We start from the raw sequence: 23,981 nt of genomic DNA on the forward strand, positions 1-23,981 counted from the left end.
TCTATATCAGAAACCCTGCAACTGTGGTTGTACCCTAGACATATGTCTTCAGTCCTTTTCTATTCTTTCTTCAAGCTTTCTAATATGGTGACCACATCAACTCTTATGGGCTTAATTATCATCTCTATGCAAATTAAACTCAAATCTATCTAGCTATATCCATCCATCCATCCATCCATCCATCCATCCATCCATCCATCCATCCATCTATCTATCTATCTATCTATCTATCTATCTATCTATCTATCTATCTATCTATCTATCTATCTGTCCATCTATCACCTTAGTGTCTCTCCTGATCTCTACCTGAACATTCCCAAATTCATGCAAGATATTTTCAGCTGAATGTTCATCAGATGTCTCAAAGTCAACATGCCCAAAATTGAACTTAGTATTTTTTTCCGTCAAACACTTTCCTTTCTGCAATTTTCTGTTTCTTCTCTTCAATTCAACTAGTTTTACAACCTTGAGAGAGATAATCTTTGATTTTCCTTTCCCTCATTCCACCTATTAAATCGGATGACAAGTTTTGTGGTTTCTACCTCCAAAGTATCTTTTGCATCTTCCTGCTTTCCTCTCTCTACTCATATGTCACTATTCCAGGACCTTACTAATTGTGCTCAATTACTGTAATAATATTCCAATTGGTCACTTTGCATTCTCCCTCCCCACCCCATCTATCCTCTACACAGCTGCCAAAGTGATTTTCTTAAAGAGCACACGTCATCATTTCACTCTCTACTCAGTAAACCCTAGAGACCCCATAGGAGCAAATAGAAACTTTTCTTTTTAGTTTTAAAGTACTTCAAGACCCAGTTGCATCCTACATTTCTAGACTTAATATACATTAATCACTGCCATATACTCTTTAGTATAATCAAATTGGTCTTCTATTTGTCGTTCCTTACAAGAAATACGCCATCTCCTATCTTCACACCTTTGCAAAGACCTTTTCTCATTCTCTTTGCCACCCCCATCATAATGTAAGCTTGAAAGACCTTGTAAAGATTTTTTCCATTTTTTTGTTTTCTTAATTGCAGTATTTTTTCTATTTTCATGTACTTTATTTTTAATTTATGAAATAAAACTAGAATTTCCATAACATAATATAATAACAAAGTTGATTGTACATGAAAAAGCAAATCTATTGTTTACAACTAGCCATTCTTTTAAAATATATAATAAAGATATCATATAAATATTTTCTTCACCTCTTATATTTTTTTACACTGCAGGGATCATTTTGTTGACCTTTTAATAGAAAATAGGACTTTATTTGCCAGGAAAGATGATGCCGTCATACTTCTGCTGGAACCAGCTCATGGCTTCCTCTTTGTCAATTCTGTGTTTGGCCCCGATGCAGCCCATCCTACGTTTCTTGTCTGCAATGCTGAACTCAGACCCGTGTAGCACCACATAGAAGTCCAAGCTGTAGATGCCAATGCTCTAGTCATATTTAATCCCCAGATCAATATGCTTTTGAATCCCAAAGCCAAAGTTGCCGGTATCTGAGAAGTTATTTTTCTGTAACTCATAGTCTCACACCTTCAGCACCTTCATTCTTCTCATTTCTCCTGATTCCAAAAGACTGAACAGCATAGCAAGCTTTGGAGAACACTGGAGTTTGGCCTGTGAGCTGCTCCAACACTCTGGCTGCCCAGGTCAGCTGATCTCCACTCTCCCCAACACAGATATTGAGGCTGAGTTTACGGATGCACAGTTCCCGCATGGAGTTTTCCTTTTCACCCTGATCTTGTGCTATGGTGTTGAACCAGAAGAGAGGATGGAGCTTCCGGCCCAAGGCCTTATCCCTTCTTACTTCTTTTAACTATTTATTTTTAACAATAATAATAATAAAGTTAGAATTGATATAATTCTTTGAGGTTCAAAAAGCTCTTCTCTCCATATATTATCTCATTTTAATTTGTGTTTGTATCCTCATTACCTAGCATGTATTAGATATTTAATAAATGCTTGGTGGTTGATTGAGGCAGTCCATGCTATTTTCAGGGAGTCCTAACTACTAGAAAATGGTTCATTATCTCAAATTTAAATATATCTCTTTGCAACTTCTACTCCTTGCTTTTGAATTCTTCACTTTTGTTGCTAACTACAAGTTGACTCTCACCTCTACATGACAACTATTCAAATGCCCGAATGCACTGATCCTATATTAGAATTGCTGCGTTTGGGCGGCTAGGTGGTGCAGTGAATAGAGAACAGGACGTGGAGTCAGGAGGACCTTAGTTCAAATCTGGCCTCAGACACTTAACACAAAAACTAGCGGTGTGACCTTGGGCAAGTCACTTAACTCTAATTGCCCTCCAAAAAGCAAAAAAAAAGAAGAAAAAAGAATTGCTGCATTCATTCTTTTCTTTCCTCAGTGGTCCTTTCTGTCCAAAGACTCATAGAATGTTAGAATGAAGGGAATGTCAGAATGTAGCCCTCCTCAGTTTTCCAGATGTGGAAACTAAGGACTGGAAAGGTAAAAGAACTCCATCCTCACCCATTTCCCTAGATAATTGTTAACAATTACAGATTTAATGTATTGTCCCCCATGAAGGTACACCATATTAAGATAGATCATTTTGATATGTGCCCCTATACGACACTAGAACTTTACATCCAGAAGATACCTCAGGGCTTGTCTAGTCCAACCCCCTCATTTTAGAAATGAGATAACTAACAAATGATGGAGAGGATGTGGACAAGATGGAACACTAATGCATTGCTGGTGGAGTTGTGAACTGATCTAACCTTTCTGGAGAGCAATCTGGAATTATGCCCAAAGGGCTATAAATACTTTCATATCCTTTGACCCAGCAACACCACTGCTTGGGTTATAACCCAAAGAGATCATAGAAGTGGGAGGAAGACCTATATGTACAAAAAATATTTATAGCAGTTCTTTTTGTGGCGGCAAAGAATTAGAAATTAAGGGGGTGCCCATCAATTGGGGAATGGCTGAACAAGTCGTGGTATATGCATGTAATGGAATACTATTGTGCTATAAGAAACAAGGAGCAGACGGTCTTCATATTTACCTGGAGAGACTTAAAAGAACTGATGCTGAGTGAGAAGAGTAGAACCAGGAGAAATCTGAACACAATTACAGACACAATGTATGTTTGATGACCAACTTTGATAGACTGGACTCTTCTCAGCAATGCAGTGATATAAGTCAATTCCCAAAAGCCTCATGATGGAGAGAGATGTCTACACCCAGGGAAAGAACTAGAAAGAACTGAGTTTGAATCCAGATTGAAGCAAACTACCTGCTCTTTTTCTGTTTCTTGTTTGGTTTTATTTCCTCCTTACCATTGTTCATTCCATCTGATACAATCCATCTTTATAACCTGACTAATATCTAATGTGAAAGTATTTGCAGATCCTATACTTGATTGTAGGCTGCTATGGGGGGGAAGGAGGGGAGGTATAGGGACAGAATTTGAAACTCAAGGAATTGTGGAATTGAATCTTGTAAACTTAAAGTAAACAAACAAATTAATAAAAGAAAAGAAATGAGATAACTGAAGGCCAGAGAAATTAAGTGATTTTCCTAAAGCCACACAGCAATGTCTAAGGTGGGATTTGAATCCAGGTCCTCTGACTCCCAGACCAAGTATTCTTTCCATTGTTCCACAGAGCTTTCCTACCAAGTCTTTATTTGTTCCCACTGATTCTTCTTCAGATGTTGAGGCTTTAAGTCAGTCTTTGCACCGATAAAAAACCCTCCTCTATAGGCTCAGTTTATTTGGTGAATCCCTGATGTTCAAGTAAACACTAAAAAATGAACTGAGTTCATACGCAGCATCATTGTTAACACTAACTGTACATTTGTTCACTCCTGGGATCTTCAGAAGGCTCAGAACAATTAGTAATACCCATAGCAGCCACAGGCTCACGCTGCCCCTCCTGACACAGTAAATGAGTTTTGGCTTCCAAAAATAGGGACCAAGAAAGTCAGGCCTAAGAAGAAGCACAACAAAATTAAGAACAAAAGCTGGGCCAAATTGCATTCATAGTGGGCATTTATAGAGCACCTAAAAATTGCCAAAGGACTTTATATACATTAAAGGGTTTATCCCTATAACATTTCTAAGGGTGGCTCTGATAATGGTATTATTATCCCCATTTTAGTGGTGCAAAACACTGAGACTCAAGGAACTTTGAAATATGACTGGTTCTTGGTGATGAACCAAGGCCACTCCTGACTTCAAGTCAAACGCCTTTTCACTTAACTGTACTGCCTATATTAGATGGGCCAGGGACAAATGGACCATAAACTCATGTCAGATTAGCAAATAAGAAATAAGCCCAGGACTCTACCATTTAAGCTCACCAATTTGTTTGCAATTTTCAAAAACAACAAGCCTATCGATTCTTCCTTCATTTAGTGGCCCAAAAGCAACTCTGCTTTTGAAGTCAGGGCCACTGCACGAGTCTCACAGAAGGCTGCTGCTCTCCTGTGGCCTCATTAGCCGCTCTCTCACAAGGTAAGTAGAAGAACAGTGTCCCAGATTCCTGCACACCAACTCTGACATTTATAAAGCACTTTTGGTCCTGACAAGATCAAAAAACTCAGCATTCTTTCAAATCTCATATGAACTCCCAAGCATCCCCAGGCCTAGCTGTGAAAACTGAAAATGATAAAGCACTTATTAGATATAAAAAAAAAAACCCTTGGGAATTATGGACTCCCTTCTCTCCTCAATACAAGGCAGTCATTTGATTTCTGCCACAAATTCTCTCTTGGAAAATGCTAATAACATTACCTTTTAGACTAGACTCATTTGTGAATGCCATAGCCCTTTCTATTAGCTTGGTTTCTGGAAACTATCTCAGCAGACTGTGAGTTCCCCGCTAAACTGTGGGCTCCCTCCCAAAGACTCCTATGGTTCTGCTGAGTGTCATCCTGGACATTTTGGCTCTCTATACTGGAACAGCCTTCCTTCTAGAGAGGAAACAAAGGTATGTCACTGTGTTTCCTAAGAACAATTTGTTCTAAAATACAGTTTATCAAAAATAAAAAATAAAATAGCTAAGAAAAAGAGTTCATTTTTTAGTCTCCTCCAACATAACAGAAAATCATAGTGTATTATAAGTGGAGAAAAACTTAGAGGTCATCTATTCCTTTCAATAGTAGCTGACCCTTCTGACATGTGACCTTGGGCAAGTCACTTAACGCTCCTGGGCCTCAGTTTCCTTATCTGTAAACTGAGGCAGTTGGGATAGTGTCGATGGCTATTCCAGACTGAGGTTCGTTATCCTATGATCTTGGGTCACTCAGACCCAGAGGAGGAAAGAGGTAGAGCTATCACATGGCAGAGGTTTGGCAGATGATTTCATATGGAAGAAGGAGCACCAGACTAGAAGTCAGAAGGCCTAACCTCTCATTTTAGCCCTTATCCTGCCATTCACTGTGACCCTGGATAAATCACTTAATTTCTCTGTAAAATGGATGGGGTTATGCTAGATAACATTTCTGGTCCCTACCAGCTCTCATAGCCTGTGATTCTTTGAAAAAATGTCCTCCATTCTGGACCCAATCTATCTTTCCAATCTTACAAGAAAACAAAAAAAAAAAATGAAGCAAATGAAAGCAAAAAAACAGAGGAGCTGGTTATTTCAACAGCATTCTATTTTTGGCCAAAATATGAAAAAAACAACAAAAAATATTTTTCTTTGGCTGAGAGATCACAGTTACAAGTAAAGATGGAGAGATATGCCAAATGACATTTTAGACACCCTTACTGCATTATGATGTTTTGTTTAGGTCCTACCCTTACACCTCCCCTTGTTTTGGTGATATGACCCCTGAGGGATGAAAAAGAGGCAACTTTCTTAAGACCAAACCAGATTTTACTTCAGGCAATACAATGTGAGGCATATAAAGAGATTCCTTTTAATAGTATCTTTTTTTTCCCTCAAGATAAAAATGTTGTTACATGTTTGTTTGCTTTCCTCATGATATCTATTACAATCATGTTGGCATTTTTTTTTGTTTTTTGGAGGGCAATTAGGGTTAAGTAACTTGCCCAAGGTTACACGGCTAGTTTTTTTGTGTGGGTAATAAGTGTCTGAGGCTGGAATAGAATTCGGGTCCTCCTGACTCTGGGACTGGCACTTTACTCACTGCGCCACCTAGCCACCCTGATGTTGGCATTTCTTAAGGAAAAAGAAGGAAAGTCCTTTTGGTACACAAATTTAGAGAAAGTAATTTGTAAATTAAATATATGTATGTATGTGTGCATATTAAACACATATGTGTGTGCATATATGTATTTATGTACATGTAAACATATGTATGTCTATATAAACACACACTAAATATATACACATATGTGTGTGTGATCCTTTAATAAATGGTTTCTACCTCTTTCTACTAATCTCTCCCTTTACTGAACTGCTATAGTACTTACTGACTGTCATGTTTTTAAAATAAGAGGCTGTCTCTTATACATTTTTTTTAATGACAGAAAGTACATAGCACATACTTTGTGCTCAAAAAATACTTTGAATGAATAAATGAGTGAATGAATTTCTAAGGCAGAATTTCATAGCATTTATATTTAGAAGGCAACTTAGCTATCTTCTGATCTCAGTGACCATCTAAGTTCTCAAGTGTGGCCCTTTAATTGAATCCAAACTTTATAGAAAAAAATGCCCTTAATAAAATAATTTGTTCTGTAAAACTTGGACTCAGTCAAAAGGTCGTACGCAAGACCTAGAGGGCCACATGTGGCCTCGCAGGTTTCCCACCCCTGAACTAGCTCAACCAGGTATGTACAGGAATCTTCTCTTCAATCTATGCAACAACTAATAATCTGGTCTTTGCTTGAAGACCTCCAATTAAGGGAGCTAAGTATCTCCTACAGCAGACTAATCTACTTTTAAATGGGCCTAATTGTTTTTATACAAAATTTTTTTAATGATATTTTATTTTTATACTACCTAAATTTCCCCCTGTGGATAGGTTTAATAGTTAGGAAATTTGTCTTAATATAATTCTAAAATTGCCTCTTTTCAATGTTTAATCATTCCTTCCTAGTTCTGTCTTCTGGGTTTGGATTAAGCAAGCCCCAAAACTCTTTTCCATAACAGTCCTTTATTACTTCAAGACAACTATCACTCCCCTCCTAGATCGTATTTCTTCAAAGTTAAGTCATTACTCAGTCTTGTCTTACCTTGTATGACCCTATTTGGGTGTTCTTGGCAAAGATCCTGGAGTGGTTTGCCATTTCCTTCCCCAGCTCATTTTACAGATGAAGAAACGGAGACAAACAGATTAAGTGACTTACCTAGGGTCATACAGATAGCAAGTGTCTGAGGCTGGATTTTTATTTAGAAAGATGTATTTTCCTGATTTCAAGCAAAGTGTTCTATCCTCTGTGCCACATATCTGCCACCACTCCAAAGTGATTTAAGCAATCCTGTTGTGGTATGAACTTGAGACCCTTCACCATCATAATTGCATTCTTCTGAATGCTCCCCTGTTTGGCAATATCCTTTGTAATACATAGTATCCTGAAATAAATACAATATTCCAGGTCTAAACGGGGTAGAATATAGTGCAATTTTTACCTCCTTATTCCCAGAAACCGTTCCTCTCTAAATGTAGGCCAAGATGGTATTAGTGTTTTGGGGCTTTTTGTTTGTTTGTTTGTTTTTACTCCTACCACTCTCTGTCCAGTCTCATTTTGAGCTTGAAGTTGAATTAACACCTCAGGTCTTTTTATCAGACTACCTGTTATCTAACCATATCTCTCTATCTTTCCAGTTTTTAAACTCAAATGTAATACTTCAAATCTATCCCTATTGAATTTCATCTTAGTAGAGACAGTCCAATGACCTAGTCCCTTAAGACTTTTTTATAACCTGATTGTCTATTGTATTAGATAACTCCTCCAGTTTTGTGTTATTTGCACATGCCTGCATACCTAAGCCATCAATAAATACAATTAGTGACACAGGGCAAGGATCAGATTCCTGGAGTACTCCACTGGAGGCCCTTTCTAAACTGACATTGCCATTATTAATGACTACTCTTGAAGACTACTCACTCAATCTCTTCTAAAGGCATCTAATTACACTATTATCTAGAGCAGATCTCCCCAGGGCATTTCAACCATTCCAATGACATTTCAACTATTTTTTTTTTTTAACAGAGGAATACACTAAGACCTAGACAGGTTAAGGAACATGTTCCAAGTCAGACATATTGGAAGCAACAGATCTGGGATTGAAACCTAGATCCTTTTATTCCAGATACTCACCCTTCCCAAAATATAAGCTGTACCACATATTTAATAGATTTCAGTTGCCCCGTTAACAGTATTTTACTGAGCCAGTCTCTGACTTGAGAATGAGGAAACAGCAGTCCAGAGATAAAGTGCTAGTAATCAGGTAGTCATTTAATTAATTATTTTCATTATGAGGAACAGATTTGCAAATCAGGAATTCTCCTGATCGAAACTCTTTTTTTTTTTTGGAGGGCAACTGGAGTTAAGTAACTTGCCCAAGGTTACACGGCTAGTTTGTGTGTGTGTGTGTGTGTGTGTGTGTGTGTGTGTGTGTGTGTGTGTGTGTTAAGCGTCTGAGGCAGGAACCGAACTCCGGTCCTCCTGACTCTGGGGCCGGCGCTTTACTCACTGCCCCACCTAGCCACCCCATCCTAGCCACGCCCACAAGTGGAAGACTGTACAACAATTCTGGAGTCCTATGGGAGCAATATTGCTCAAGTCTTTAGGAGTTTTTACTTAGTGGGGTGTAGGACTATATTTCTGTGATGGGAACAGGTTTTGCAATCTTTGATTCACTTCAGTTAAGGCACACAGGCACCAGAATGCAGTATTGTCAAGGTTTGGTTTGACTGATCATTTCAAGCTGCATTGGGAGCTTCTTACTCACAAGCTAGAAGAGGCAATTCTGAAAAATACAATCTACTAGTATATTCATTATATAAATCATATTGATTATTATGAAAACTATAATTCCCTTCACACACCAAAACTTGTGGGGTGAAAAACAGAACAAAACTATTAGAATCTTGTTCTCTAAGTATTCTATTTTATAAAGGTGACCTGTGTTGAAATGCTTCTATGACACTTTCAGTGATGCTAGGACAGGAAAGGCTTTGGAAAAGGCTGATCTTCAAGCAAATGTGCATTAATGGACTACATGGTAGCTATGAGAAGATGACATTCTTTAACTTTGGAGACGTTCTTCAGGTTGGCCAAATGATGGGGTTTTTAGCACACTCTCACACCCACCCTCCCACCCCCTACCTCCCTACCGCCATAGATAGATAGATAGATAGATAGATAGATAGATAGATAGATAGAGAGAGAGAGAGAGATAGAGAGATAGAGAGATAGATGAAGATATAGATATGTGTATATATATGTATATATTTGTGTATGCTTGTATGTATGTATATGTATATATACACACATATGTATATATGTGTATACACACACACACCACCTCCACAGGTCTCATCATATTGTTGCCCAGTTTATTATGGACAGTCCCAAACTGATGTGATTCAAGAACCTCAGCCTCCTCAGCAGCAGGAAAATAGGTATGTGCTGCAAAGTTGTCTCCTAATAATTCTTAAAGACAATCATCTGCATTATAAATGGACATATACCAGTGGAGGGAGTAGTCATCCCTTGAAATCACAGAAATTCTAACATAATACAAAGGTTTGTGGTGGAGGGGTGTGTGTGTGTGTGAAGAGGGGTTAGAGGGTAATAGATTCAGAACTGAAAAGGACCTTGGAGATCATCTACCTGCAAGTTCAATTCACAGATGAGGAAATTGAGGCACAGAGCCGGTGAGTTACCTAACGTCACACAGGGGGTAAGCAGCAGGGGTATAATTAGAACCAAGCTCTTCTAACTTCAAAATCTATCCCTCTTTTTCCTGTTGTTGTTGTCTTTTTAATTAATCAATCAGAAACATTTATTTAGTGTATACTATGTGCCAGGCATATCTGAGAGAATTAAGGCTATAAAAAATGTTCTATTCACCTGTCCATCTTTAATATTTTTTTTAAGCAATCGGGGTTAAGTAACTTGCTCAAGGTTACACAGCCAGTTATTTCTGGGTGTGGTGCTAAGTATCAGAGCCCAGATTGGATCCCAGGTCATCACAACACTGGAGCCAGTGCTCTTACTCACTGAGCCACCTGGCCACCCCTAAGCAATTGGGGTTAAGTGACTTGCTCAAGGGTACACGGCCAAGTGTTTCTGGGTGGGTGATAAGTGTCTGAGCCCGGATTCTATCCCAGGTCATCCTGACTCTGGGGCCGGTGCTCTTACTGTGCAACCTGGCCACCCCAATCTTTAATATTTTTAAAGCTAAAAATCATGTAAATTAATTTTTACTTTAGTCTAAAAGAAGTAATATCCAATTATGAGCAGTAGTTTAAAAAAAAAACCTCCTAAGTATAATTTAAGTACCCTTATATACTACTTAACTGTTGGAAGTGCTACTTAAATATTTTTTAAAATTACTTAAGAGGCTACTATTATGCTGTCACCTTTGGCCTGTCTAATCACTCCTTAAAGGCTCCCAATCTCTATCTGTTCCTTCCTATTACTTTTCAATATTAACAGGAAGTGTGTAGATCTTATTTACTATCTTTCTGTTACTCAGAACACTAATGGTTTTGGATATTTTTTCACAACGGCATCCTTGTATCAATGTCCATATCTCTGTACTTGTACATGTTTCTTTGCTGCAGTGTGCTGAATCAACATTGGAAGAAGAAAGTGCGATTGGACAGACAGACTAAATTTAGAGAGAGGAGAGATAGGTTTGAAGAAAGAATTAGTGTAAATGAGAGAGGAAACACACACATGTAAACTGGTATTATTTATTTTTCTCTAGAGCCCTCGATTCATTGTTGAGGGGTCCCTCAATTTGGAAATGGGAAGCTAAGTGGCACAGTGATTAGAGTGCTTGGCCTAGAGTCAGGAAGACTCATCTTCCTAAGTTCAAATCTGGTCTCAGACACTTACTAGCAAGTAAGTGACCCTTAGCAAGTCACTGAATCCTGTTAGTCTCAGTTTCCTCATCTGTAAAATAATCAGGAGAAGAAAATGGCAAACCGCTCCAGTGTCTTTCCCAAGAAAATCCCAAATAGGATCATGAACAGTCAAACATAACTGGAATGACTGAACACCAGTGAGAAAATTTGGAAGGTCATCCATTGATGCAGTATTGCTTGAAGAACGGAGAAATAAATTGTCTGTGGTCACGTAACTAATATATAGCAGAGTCAGCACTTGAACCCAGTTCTCCCTGACTGCAAGTTTATACTTTGTGTTGTGCATGCTAAATAAAGAAAGATTAGTTTTGCAGGGAAGAAAACACAAATTTCAGAAGCACAGTTTTAAGACTTGGGTCTTAGAATTTATTGAACAGTGTAGTATTTCTTCCTTCTGGATAGGCTTTAATTATTTTCTACCCCCTTCCCTTCCCCTTGCTTATTAATCCCTTTAATTTTTCTTTGGCCTTCTTTCAACCCCAGTATGGTTATAAAAACCAAGCTGTTCACAGAAACATAAAATTGAAAACAATTCAATTCTAAATAATTAATGGAGAATTAATATGTGTGAAAAGTAAGTCAAAATCTTACTTTGCCACTACCACAGAAGGAAAGAGATGAAAAATGAAAACAAAAATAAATCTCCCCCCTCCCCCACTATCTCCTGGGGGAAGGAAGGGGAGTCAGGGAATAACCCCAAAAGAAAAAAAAGAGACAAAAATGTTTCTGATGCTAAATATTTAAAGGCATCCTCTCACAGTACTTGGAGACAAGAAGACCTGAATTCAAATCTTCCCTCAGACACTTAATACCCTGGCAAGGAATTGTTTTTTCAGCCTTAGTTTTTCATCTATAAAATGGGGATAATAATATTTATAACACTTATCTTGCAGAACTAGTGTAAGGATGAATGACCTAATGCCAGTAAGAGATTTTGAACCTTATATGACAGAACTATTGGTTGTTATTATCATACAATAAAATAAGCATGTCAGCAACTGTTTGAGGGATATTAAGGCACCTGTGTTAAGATACAGTCCCATTTGAAACTTTGTTTTGAGGAAATCAGGTTTGCTTTCAAGGTTTCCTTGAAAATCTTGCAAATGAAATTATGCATTTTTTATAACCCTAAATCTCAAGTCTAAAATTCAAGTTCTTTTTTACACAGTGGAAAACACAGATGGTGCTGTGAATACAGCACTGGGCCCAGAATCTGGTAGAATTGCATTCCAAACCTGATTCAGGCATTTAACTAGTTATGTGACTCTGGACAAATCAAGTAACCTCTTGTTTGCTTCACCTAGCTTTAAATCACTAAATAGGTGTTGCCTCAGACAAACTGAGACCTGGGCAAGACCTTAGCTTAAAAAGACCAAGGTCTCCTACTGCATCTGGAGTCATCTCCAGTTGTCCTGACCTCTGTCTTACCACAGGACTCAGGTGACCCTGGAAGAGAGAGTGAAGCTGATGACATTGCACAGCCCTGCCTCATTTAAATCCAATTCACTTGCAAGTCAAGACATCACTCTCCTGATGTCATTGGTCCTAAGAGCAAAGGACAAACAACAATTCTTACTCTGTAAAATTGAAGTAATTATATCACCTAAATCCCAGGCTTGTTGTGAAGAAAAATAATTAGGTAGATATAGAATATACACAGACTGGATGGAAGGCAATCAGGTTACTGGAAAAAACAATGGAGAAAAATAGACAATAAACAACTGATTAAAATTTTAATTTTTGAAACATAAAGAAGAAAATTCATAATAGCAAATGCATCATTCATGACAATATGATTTTGATGAATCTATCTTTTTTCTTTCCAATATTACAGACACCACACCAAAGACTTTCTTCTCTTTTTATGCCACTCTCTACCTCCCCTCCAATAAAACATAAATTAAAAGAAAACTTTTCCCAGAGTCTTCTATTTACACTTCCTTCATCCATTCTTTTCCCTTTCTGTATTGTCCTTCTTCATTCCCATCTGACTGTGCCATGCTTCTGTTCAAAACTTTTCACCAGGGGTCAGAACCAAGATGGTTCCCAATTCTTTTTTAATGCACTCCAATATTTGTTATTTTCTTTTTATCTCATGGTAGCCAATCTGATGGGTGTGAGATGGTACTTCAAAGCTGTTTTAATTCAGAGGTGGAGTCAAGATGGCAGAGAAAAGGCAGAGACTCACCTAAGCTTTCCCCCAAACTCTCCATTAATGTGATGAAAAATGCTATCCATCTCCAAAGAAATAAATGATGGTGCCTGAATACAGATTGAAGTATAATTTTTTTTATTTTCTTTATTTTTTTCTTTTTTTTATTTGTCTGTTTTCTTTCACAACCTGACTAATAAGGAAATGTTTTGCATGTATAACCTATGTCAAATTGCTTTCTAAATGAGGGTGATGAAGAGGGAGGAAAGGAGAGTATTTGGAACTCAAAGTTTAAAAATTAATGTTTAGGCATGCCTAGGTGGTACAGTGAATAGAGCACCAACTCTGGAGTCAGGAGGAAACCTAAATTCAAATCCGGCCTCAGACACTAAACACTTACTAGCCATGTGACCTTGGGCAAGTCACTTAACCCCAATTATGCTGCCCTCCCACCTCAAAAAAAAGCAAAAAAAAAGAATGTTTAACATTGTTTTAACATGTTACAGGGGGAAAATAAAATATTAAATAAATTCAAAAGATATTTCTAAAAAGAGAGTTTTCTCTAGGGCAAAGCTAATGATAGTGATGTTAATGTACTAAATGAAATAGTAACTATACAGGATGAATAACAAATAGCAATATTCATCAGAAAAATAGGAAAATATCTAAACTGATGCAGAGTTAAGCAGAAGATCCAGGAAAATTATACAATTACTACAACAATGCAAATTGTTAGTTCTCTAAAATAACATTTAATATTGAGCAAATATCATCAGTCAATCAATTAAAAACAGAACAAAACAAACTTTCATCAGATCCCCTTTTTTACTGAATAAAATCCAGTATTCTTAACTTGAGATTAAGGACCTTCTACAGTTTGATCCACTCTACCAACTTTTTTAGCCTTCTCACCCACCATTCCCTCTCCAACTTCACTTCCTTAAAAGCAGGGACTGTTTTTTATTTTGTGTCCTTTTTTTGTTTCTGTATTGCTTATCACAGTGTCTGGCACATAGTAAGCTCTTAATAAATGCTTGCTGACTGACATTCAGCCAAATTGGACTACTTGATTTTCCCCAGTCATGTTCCCTAATCTCCTGCCTCTGTATAAATGCACATGACTCCAAACTCTCCCTCCTGAAATCTCCTTCTATTGACATCTTGCCACTCTTTAAAGAGGACCCAATTCACTAAGTCACCTCTTCTATGGAGCTTGTTTCCTTATTTTCTCTTTCTCCTAATTAAAATTTATTTTTCCCTTTTTGGACTCTTGATAACTTTATGTGTCATTATATACTTACGATGTATTGTGATTATCTGCATCTGTGTGGTATTGTCCTGTTGGACTATAAGCTTCATGAAGGCAGGGATCATACCTTATTAGTCTCCCTCTGGACTGACCCCAGCACTCAGCACATACAAGTATTTAATAAATATTGATTGAATTTCATATACTTTTTGTCTTGGTTGACATATTTGTTAGGTTTGCTAAGCTTTTTTGTCATTTCATTCTTTATTTAAAGGATGAATCTCTCAATGAACAAAAATGACAAGGGGGGATACATTTGGAAATTAAAGTTATGTTAAAAAGATATCCATCTATTTTAGTGATTGTTCAGTTGAACTTCAAGAGTGCTAGATTTGGAACTAGATGACCAGGGTTCAAATGCTGTCTGTTCTCCTTACTTCTTACACAATGTTGAGCAAATCATTTCACTTTCCTGGACCTCAGCATCCTGATCTATAAAATAAGAAAGTTGACCTAAATGAGCTCTAAGTTTCCTTCCAATCCCAAGTCTGATCCTATGGACCTAAAAATGAGCAAAAGGAGATATGTAGTCTGCCTTGGTCATTTGTTCCCCATTTGCCATATGAAATACCATTTAGTTATTATGGCAAAAAGGTTTAAGAGTCCTTAGGACATATAATGTTCTTTATTATTAATGATTTCGAATCTTCTCTCCTATTCTAATGGTATATGTCATTGTGTAATTGCAATTGCATCCTAAATATCTAAAATATAGTACAACACATGTTCTGCCTGAAATTTTTCCCAGTGTAAGTCATTTAAATAGTAATCTGGCTTGTAATTCCAGAGCAATAATAAATGAAAATAATAGGCATTTTCAGAATCAGTGTAATATACCCTGGTTTCCTCAATATACCTAGTACATTACATGTCCAGAAGTTGTACTCAAGAGAAAATTATATGTTTATATATATATATATGATATATATAGCATTTAGCTATATCTATATGTATATCTTTTCTATTTATGTACATACAAATACACATACATACATGAGATACACATCTTTAAATATTTGTTATATTTCACAATGCTCATTTTAGGGAATTTTCTCATTTGAAATTTGTGAGATTTTCTCATGGTTAATGAGATACATGTGCTTCACTTCAAATTTTCATGTTTAATAGATTTTTTAGAGATCAAGTATGTTACCATTAGGACCAAGACAAGATAATGTGTGATGGTGTGGAGGTGAAAGGAATCATCTCCAAGACTATGGTCTTAACTTATTTAAAAATATCCACTAGGTGAGCAAATGGAGCTCCAAACCAGCTTCCCCTCAAAGTTTCCATTTTGGGAAGGAAGGACTGATAAGAGGCATACCTACCCCTTGAGTCAAAAGTTGACTGTTAACAATGTTATTAACCTGGTGCCTTCTCCCAACATCACAATTCATTGGGGGAGTATACCAGGGCACTATTTTTGTTTATTTTTATAGTTGTCTGCATGAGAGACAGATGGAACCTAACCAGTATATCTCGGACCCTTCTGTTGGCAGCTGATTTCCAGCCAGGAGCCCCTGCAGTTGAGCTGTGAAAGTGATTAGTTGGTATCCACTGAGTGACAAGACCAATTGGATGCTTCCCACAGAGCTGTGATCCTGATTGACAGCTTCACAATCCTCCATGATCACTGCCTATAATTATTTGCCTTTAACAGTACACCTGGACCAGGTCTAGGAGCCAGAATGAAGGAGTTTTAGGCAGTTTCCTAAGTTTTGTTCCCATTGTTCTCCCTCACTTTAGAGAGGAAAAGGAGAAGTCAGGTAGTGTGGTAGGAGGAAGGAACAAAGCCAAGGACAAATCACTGTGACAAGTACAAAACTTCTGAGCAACTTTGGTTTGCAGACCCCATCAGGCAAGAAAAGCTTTTGCTCAGAGCTTAATATAGTCTATAATTCCTTCATCCCCAAAGTCTCTGTGAGTTAGATTATTTTGATTTATTTATTATTATTTATTTTATTTTGGAGGGCAATTGGGGTTAAGTAACTTGCCCAAGGTCACACGGCTAGGTTTTTTTGTATGTGTGTGTTAAGTGTCTGAGGCCAGATCCGAACTCAGGTCCTCCTGACTCCGGGGCTGGAACTCTACTCACTGTGCCACCTAGCTGCCTCGAGTTAGATTATTTTGAAACTCTATTGAGGCAAAAATGGTCGATGGACCACATCTCACTCTCATATTATCCTGGTTTCATTATATTGTTAGAAAGAAGTGAAGTTGTAGAATATAGAGCAAACTAGGAGTCAGGAGACTTCATTTGCCATTAACAGCATGATCTTGATTGAGCAAGACACTTCACTTCTCTTGGTCTCAATTGGCCATGCAACATTCATAACTTCAATTTACAAGTGGGGAAGCTCCCTCTCAGAGTATCCAATTAGTCAATTAACAAACATTTCTTAAATGCCTTTTATGTACCAAACATTGAGCTAGGGTGCTAGGGATTCAGGAGCTAGCGATTCAGATAAAAAAATGAAATAATCCTTGTTCTCAGGGAGTTTACATGCTATAGGGGAGGCAATGCACAAATATCTAAGTATATATTGAATAAACATATGCCTAAATAATGCAAAATAAATACAGGGTAGCTAGGAAAGGTTGACATAATCCATTGAGAGGAATAAGGAAGTATTTCATGTAGTAGACAACACTTGAGCTAAGACTTGAAGAAAGTGAAGGGCATGGAGTACAACCGATGAAAAGTTGGGAAATGGAATGCCATTTCTGAGGGGCAAAGAGAAGTACACACTATAAATTGGATGAAGAATAAAGTATGATGGAACTGGAAAGACAGACTGGGATCAAATTGTAAGGAGCTTGAAAAGCAAAACAGAAGAATTTATATTATAGTACATACATGTGGTTTGATTAAATTTTATTAAGTAGGAGAATGACAAACTTAGAAATATTTTTGCTTTCTGGGGGATGAATTAGAATAAAGGTAGATTTAAGGAAGTGAGACCAATTAGAAATTCATTGCAAGTTAAGGGACATGCTAAAGGACATGCTAAACACTTATTAAAAAGACCTATAAATCAAGACTACAATAGGCAAATACATTAACAAATATAGAATGAAAACAAATAGTTATAACAAATTAGCACATAGGTTAGAAGCAATTTGGATTCAGTAAAAATACAATTTTATTAGTTGATTGGCAACCCTATCAGAGCTAGGAAATGAACCCAGATTCTTATATTCTAGTTCTATTTCTACCACAAAATAATAAGAGATCAGGCAACAATCATTCATATATGTATATTATTCAGTCTATGTTGGGCTTTAATCAATACTTTCCTTTGAGACTTCCTAGGTAAACATCTAGATCAGACAAGGGTTAGGGGTGGTGTGGTATAATAAGAGGACAGCTGGACTTGGATCCAGGAGATATTTGGGTTTGAATCCCATTTCTGTCACTCAATAGCCTTGTGACCATGGGCTAATCACTTCAATTCTCCAGCTTCAATTTTCCAAAATTGAGATAATAATACTTTAATCGCCAGCCTTACGGGGCTGCTGCAAGACAATCCCTTTATAAAATATACAAGGCTAAAAATGTGCCTACCTCCTGCAGTTACTGGGTCAGGTAATCTGCAACTGCCTAAGACAAAACACTACCATGAAAATAATGGAATCCAACCAGACACCATCATCTTCATAGGCACCAAAATCTAGACTGTTTGCAAATAGAAGAAGAAAATGATGGACACATCCAGGTCTTTGGTACAGACATATTTTGTTCTTTTCTTTTCTTTCTTTTTTGTAAGCATTTTGGAAAGATGAGTCCTTTTCATACTACTTCATGGTAGTCACTTAAAATATAATCGCTGAATGAATGAAAAAATTGAGGATGAATTAGATGCCCCGGTGAGAAAGCCTCATCTATGGAAGTACTTTGCCCTCGCGACAATCTTGACCAGAATTGGTGCCCTGCAATGATTGTAAAATTACTTAACGTGGTGATCAAAAGAAGAGGCCCAAATGCTGAGACTAAATAAACTCTCTGTTCGTTGAAGAATTCTATTTGCACATCAGTAACAGTACAAAAGTAAAAAGACAGCCAAACTTCATAATACTAAATTGCCATTTCTTAATTTCTTTTTTTCTGGCTTTATTTTCTTGACCTACTGTTTTTTTTTTTCTTTTCCCTCCTTAGTCTCCTGAATTTTCTGTTCTGAAACATCTAATTATCATGCATTCTGATGGATAAGCTCTCTGCTATGGTGCTCTGTTTTGGGTAATGGGGACTCTGGTTCCTTCAGCACTTTTTGCAAAATAGATTTCCTTAATTAAGTAATCTTTGCATTCATCATTTCCTAACTTATATTTCATACCCTCTTAACTTTTGCTCCTGGGCAAATGTGAAAAAAGGAGAGACCACAAAATTCGTCACTTTTCTCTACATTTTTTAGCCTACCTTTTTATTTCAATGATATTTTATATACAATTTTCTTTCAGGTATATGTCAGAATTCAATCTTTCCTAAAGGCCAGAGATTTCCCACATCCAAAAATGAACGTATGGGTTAACGTCCAACATAAACCATTTTCACTTCAATGATGAGCCCTAAAAAGCTGGAACTTTGGATTTGGCTTGGGTCATCCTTTAATATAGTCAGTCCTTAAAAAGAAAAAAAAACTTCATATATTTCAAATTATGAGATAGGTAATAATTCCATGTTTTTCAAAATTAACCTAAGTGATGGGTAAGGAAATGCTTTCATAAAGCTGAAAAAGATACACATAGCATATACCAAGATGATATCTAAAAGAATACATAATAGATATTAAGAGTAACACCATAAAAAATGAAAGTTGCAAGGAAGAAATTACCTTTTAAATCTATGAATTGGGGAAGAATCTATGACACAAAACAGGAGAGAGATCACAAAAGATGAAATAAAAAATGATTCTATAAAAATTTTAAAGTTTTTGCATTAAGAAAGTGAATTTGATTAATATTAAAAGCGAAGCAGATAGGGGAGAAGAAAATGCAGAAAATTATGCTGATAAGAATATCATTTTCAAGATGTAAAAGAACTGATTCAAATGTATAAAACTAAAATCCATTTCACAATTGAGAAATGGTGAAGTGATATAAACAAGCACTTGACTAAGTAAGAAATCCAAGCTATTAATAGCTGTACAAAAATGCTACAGATCACTAATAGTTAGAGAAATGCAAATTAAACAAACCCTGTGACTCTACCTCATACATTGCATTCACAAAAGAGACAAAAAGTGAAACACAAATTTTAGATGGTTTGCAGGAAAATGGGCACTGCTGGTAGAACTGAAAAAATGGTACAGATTTTCTGGAAAATAGTTTGGTATTATGCTGCTCAAATTACTAAACTCTGTATACCCTTTTCCCCAGCAATACCACTAATGGGTTTATACCTTAAAAAAAAAAAGATTAAAGAAAGGGTACATAGACCCATATATACAAAAATATTTATTGCTCCTCCATTTTAGGAACAATAAGCTAGAAACTAAGATGCTACCTATCAATTGGGAATGACAACAAATTATGGCAAATACAAGAGGGTGAAAGCAAGATGGTGGAATAGAAAAAGCGATTCAGCTGAACTCTCCCAACATTTCACTCCAAAGAACTTGAAAATAAAGCTTCAAATCAAATTTTGGAGTAGCATAGTCAGCAAAAGGTCAGGTTAAGACACATTTCCAGTATAAGACAATTTAAGAATTTGGCAGGAGAGGTCTGAGACACCTGGGTGGGGTTAGGATGGAATACATGCAGAGGTAGCACCAGCTTGGGGCCTTGGAGATGACTAATACATTAAGATTAGCACCTTCAGGAGTTCTCAGAAAAGAAAGGTTAAGGAAGTTAGAGAACAGGTCAGAAACAAACTACAGGGGATTCTTTTCTGGTGCTGGGTGTAGCTATAGATAAGTGGCAATTTATTGCTCCTATGCAGTTCTGGGCTGCGATTCCAGGGCAGAAAGGAGTATTTGTGGTTAGTCTCAAGCAAGGATGGGTCCTGGTCCCATTTCAGGGGCCCTGAGGAGCACTAGAGCTTGTGACTACAGGAAAACAATGGATCTTCTTGGGTAAAGATCAGAATATAAGATAGTAGAGCAGTGACCACATCTTTCTCTGGATCACACCAACTTGGAAGTCATGAAAACTTGAAGACCCCCAGAACTAGCTGTAAAAACAATAGCATGAAAAAGCCTGAAAATTGGCACAGTGCTTCCTCACCCCTCAGTGAACAGAGTCCAATTTTAACATAAAGTTCAAAGTCAAGAAATAAATTGGAAAACAAGCAAACGACAACAAAGAATTTTGCAGTTATTAGCAATTATGATCTCAGATAAAGCAAAAGCAAAACTAGATGTAATTAAAAGAGAAAATCAGGGAAACCACATTTTGTTAAAAGTACCATAGATGGAGGCAGAGCCAAGATGACAGAGAAAAGCAGGGACTCACCTGAGATCCCCCCCAAACTCCTCCAAATACCTTTAAAAAAGTACTCTAAAATCATTCTACTGCAACAGAACCCATAAAAAGATGTAGATAAACACATTTCCAACCAAAGACAATTTACAAATTTGGCAAGAAAGGTCTTCTTCAACAGGGTGAGAGACTCACAGGCAATGCCAGCAAACACTAGGCCCCAGCAAACTCTGAGCAGTCCTCAGGGTGACTGAATCAGTCACAGCAGTGGTAGTTTCCAAATCTCTCAGACTACAGACACCAAATGCAATGTGGAAGGTCAGAAGGAAAGGTCTGTCACCTCAGTGAGAGTGGAGTGCAGTCCAACACAGGCCACACTAGCGTAGCCTCACCCTTAGCAAACCAGGAGCAGGCCTTGGGAGTGACAAATCAGCAGGGGCAGAGGATGCTTCCAGAGCTCTCATCCTACAGATGGTAAGGCAGTCAAACAAGTGGTCAGAAGGAGATTATATGGATCTTTTTGCTAGCACTGAGGCAAGACTCTGTTACTTTGCCCATAGCTGGATCTGAATCACAGTCTTGGCTTGAGTCCCAGGGTGAGGAGAAGGACTAGCATGGCAGAGCTTGTGACCACAATGGAAGGGGTACCCTCCTTACAATTCCAGAACAGAAAAGAGTGCTTGTAGTTGCTCATAGATCAGAACACAGGCCAGGAGAGTAGAAAACACTGCTCAGATCATACCACCTTGAAAGAATCAAAAACTTACAGGTTCCTACTAGGTTCTCTGAAAACAGCTACACAGAACCCCTGAAGCCTGAGATAGTGCACCCTCCACCCTAGAAATGGAACCCTACTTTAACAAACAAGTAAAGTCAAGTAATAGGCTTGGAAAATAAGTAAAAAGCAGGAAAAACTTCTGATTATATAAAGTTACTATGGTGACAAGGAAGAGCAAAACCCACACTCAGAAGAAAACAGAGCCAAAGCTCCTCCCTTCAAAGCTTCAAAGAAAAATATAAACTGATCTCGGACCATAGAAGAGCTCAAAAACGATTTTGAAAATCAATTAAGAGAGGTAGAGGAAACACTGGGAAGAAAAATGAGAATTTTGCAAGAAAATCATGAAAAATGAGTCAATACCTTGTTAAAGGAGACACAGAAAAGTACTGAAGAAAATAATACCTTAAAAAACACACTAGGTCAAATGGAAAAAGAGGTTCAAAACGTCAAAGAGAAGAATGCCTTAAAAAGCAGAATTAGTCAAATAGAAAAGGAGGTACAGAATCTCAATGAAGAAAATAATTTCTTAAACATTAGAATGGAGTAAGTAGAAGCTAATGACTACATTTATAGCAACTCTTTTTCTGGTGGGAAAGATTTGGAAAATAGGGAATGCTCATAAATGGGAAAATAACTGAACAAATTTTTGCATATGATTTGTGGAGTAAAATTGTGCTATAAGAAATTATGGGGGTGGTTTCAGAAAACTGATATTTTCTGAGTATCAATTGAAATATATTTTTCTTACTTTATTTTTCTTGCTTTGTTGTGATATGGCTATATGGAAATATGTTTTGCAGTGTAGGACCCAGAGTCAGGATGACCTAAGTTCAAATCTGCCTCAGACTATAGTTGTGTTATCCTGAACAATCATATGTATATCTCAGTTTTCACATCTGTAAAATAAGTGAAATGATAGCACCCATCTCCGAGAATTGTTGTGAGGATAAAATATTTATAAGGTACTTTAAGATCCTTAAACTACCTACACACACACATACAAACACACACATGATTATATGCATATGTATTATACATAATACATATGTTTGTGTATATATGGGTATATATGTGTATATATGTGTATATGTGTGTATATGTATATATCTATATCTATCTATGTGTGTGTATCTACAAGAGTGACTGCCACATAGTAGGTTCTTAATGTTTATAGATTGCTTAGAGAGTCATTGACAAATTAGAACAAGTGCAGCAAAAACTCAGATATGGAGGAGCCTAAAAATTATTCCATGGGAAATGGTTAAAGGAATGGATGTTATGTTGCCTAGGAAGAGAAGACTAAGAGAATAACTATCTTAGAATTTTGGAAATATAATGTAGAAACTGAGAGATCCCTGGACTTGGAGGAACACTTGAATCTGAAACCTGCCTCAGACACTTACCAATTATGGGCATATCACTAAACCTCTCTCAGTTCCAGGCAACTGTCCATGAATGTATAGATGGAATAATACTTACGTGGATTCCCATGCCATCTAAATTATAGATTCTTCACTTAATGATGCAAAAGGTGGAAATAACATTCTATGTTAATCAAGAAAGAACTAGAACTTTGTTGAAATAATAGGGATTTAGATTTCGGTTACTTTCTGATAACTAGATCTCTCCACCGAATGGCATATTTCATGATATAGTGATACCATCTCCACCACCATCACCACCACCACCACCACCACTACTACTACTACTACTACCACTACCACTACCATCACAACCACCACTACTAGTAGTAGTAGTACTATTACTACTGAGTAAGCTAGATTTTATACAGAACTTTAAGCTTGGCAAAGTATAAATATTTCCTTTTATTCTCATGACAAACCTGGGAGATAAGTGCTACTTTTATGCCCATTTTACAGATATGGAAACTGAGGCATATAGTACATCACCCTGGATCATACAGGCATTAATCACCTGAGGCAAGATTTGAACTCAAGTCTTCCTGTCTCTAACTCCAGGACTTAGCTAATTAGTCATCATAGATATAGTTAGAGCACTGTTGGGTTTAGCTGCAACAAGATACCTCTATGTTTCCTTTGAAGCATTTGATTCTTTGAGGTTCTTAAAGCATGTTGGCTTAATTTGGTCCTGCTTGAAGACAGACAGGTACTATTAGATGACTTCTTGATGTATCTTTAGCAGGATTCTTTTTATTGTACTTTCTTCACATAGCATTACATTATTGTGACATTTGGGAAATTAGAAGACTTATCTTTGAAAGTTCCACTGCTAACCTTTTCAGTAG

The 23,981-nt window shown here is 37.1% G+C and overlaps 1 pseudogene; it reads right to left on the bottom strand.

The window, feature by feature from the left end:
- Positions 1-834: 834 nt before the first annotated feature.
- LOC138172866 (large ribosomal subunit protein uL5-like) lies at positions 835-23,551 on the bottom strand (annotated as a pseudogene).
- Positions 23,552-23,981: the final 430 nt, after the last annotated feature.

Source organism: Petaurus breviceps, unplaced genomic scaffold (assembly GCF_028583685.1).
Source record: "Petaurus breviceps papuanus isolate PSGF00001 unplaced genomic scaffold, PetGlider_PUasm1.0 551, whole genome shotgun sequence".
Taxonomy (NCBI): domain Eukaryota; kingdom Metazoa; phylum Chordata; class Mammalia; order Diprotodontia; family Petauridae; genus Petaurus; species Petaurus breviceps.